The sequence below is a fragment of the Chrysochloris asiatica genome, unplaced genomic scaffold, assembly GCF_000296735.1.
Source record: "Chrysochloris asiatica unplaced genomic scaffold, ChrAsi1.0 scaffold00069, whole genome shotgun sequence".
NCBI lineage: Eukaryota > Metazoa > Chordata > Mammalia > Afrosoricida > Chrysochloridae > Chrysochloris > Chrysochloris asiatica.
In genome coordinates, this window is record NW_006408587.1 from 11,435,256 (window position 1) to 11,437,091 (window position 1,836).

Consider the following 1,836-nt stretch of genomic DNA (forward strand, 5'->3'; position numbering starts at 1 on the left):
TTATAGCTGTTCTTGTTGTTAAGTGCTGTGGAGTTGGTGCCAACTCATTGCGACACAGTATAGGGTTTTTGAGATACAGCTGATGGGTTTAATTCACCGACATTATGGTTAACGGTCCAGTACTTATCCTATAGTGCCACACAAGAACTCTAAAGCTGTTCTAATCCTCAATAGAACTCTTTTGCTTTCATTTCTAACAAAGTATGAGATTTTCTTCATTGATACATCTAGTTTCACTGAAGACATAGAGTGAGATTTCATAGGTGCATTATCTTTTTCAGATAAAGTCTTGATACCATTGAACTACTTTGGGTTCTCTGTCTACATGAATCCTCTGGAATCTTTAAGGTGGAAATCCTCTTGTATCTGAGCTCCACTTCTTTGCATTTGTACATCTTCCAGTTTTATTGTGGATTTGGTTGGGCTCTTGCAAGTACATATGAGATGGTTTTGAACATGATTTGAAAATGGAGAATGTTGTATCTAATAGGGATTAGGAGTTATATTCTGAGAATCTGGTTCACTACATAAACACACATTTTGATCACTTAATATACACATTCTTGTCTGTCTGGCAAAACCTCTCTCAGAATGGTTTGGAAAATTAGTGACTGTTTTGGGGTATTTTCACATGGGAAAGGCTGCTGCTGCTGCTACGTGTGGAGTCAGTCCCGACTCATAGCCGCCATGTATAGGGTTCCTGAGGCTGTTAATCTTTACAGCATCAGAAAGCCTCATCTTTCTCCAATGGAGCAGCTGGTGGATTCAAACTGCTGACTTTGCAATTAGTAGCCCAACACAAAATCCACTACACTACAAATTGGAGAGACTGTTGTTGTTAAGTTAGTTCCACCTCATAGTGACCCTGTTTGTATTTCCAAGGAGTGGATGGTAGGTTTAAACTTCTAACCCTGCAGTCAGCAGTTTAGTGCTTATCCTACAGCACCATACCAGGACTCCAATTGGAGAGACTAGTAAGTTTGAAATCAGAAACAAAGTCTCTAGCCAGCAGAAGGAGTAAAACCGGAAGTTGTATAGCTGTTATGAAGGAATCCCAGAGTTTTTAAAGCACACACACATATGTGAACATAGGTTCTAATGTTAAAGGGCATCTTAAAGGCCTCCATGATACTCACCACTAGCAGAAAGACACCCATGAAATGATAAGCTGGGGCATGAGGTTAGCCAGAACATTGGGCTCTTACCAAACACAGCAAAACTCATTGCCATACAGCTACACTGTAAAGCAAAACACTGACCAAATCCTGTGGTGGACTTCCTGCTCGGAATGGTATTTAATTCTAGGAGGCTAAGACCAAGATTCCAAACTATTCTTTACATCCTTGATAAATAAACTTAGATTTCCACCCTCCCAGGATGCTGGTTTGGGTTCACATTCAGATACAGTATAAGATGAATATATTTGAAATCATTTTAGAATTTAAGAGATCACTTTAAGAAAATGAGTTTAATCTGTTCTTTTTTTCCTTCCATGTTGAGAAAATGAATTCCCATTTCTGTTGTCCTTTCTTTCCTCTGGAGAACTTTTGTTTAGGTTTTCTAAGAGGGTCTGATATCCCTCCATTTGGCACTCTGGAAAATTTATCTAAGACCTGTTTTCTTGCTAATTTAAGTCAATATTACTAAAGAATTGTTGTATACATTTTTAAAAACTGGGGTGCTAGTGTTGTGTAATATTATATAAGCCTGGCTTTAGAGTTGGCCATCCAGATTGGTGAGTGTGTGTAATTTATCTTTGTAATTTTTGTTCTGAGAGTTTGCCTTTAGTATATAGCACTGTATCTTGCATAAGATTCAAGACCATGGCTAGCAGTT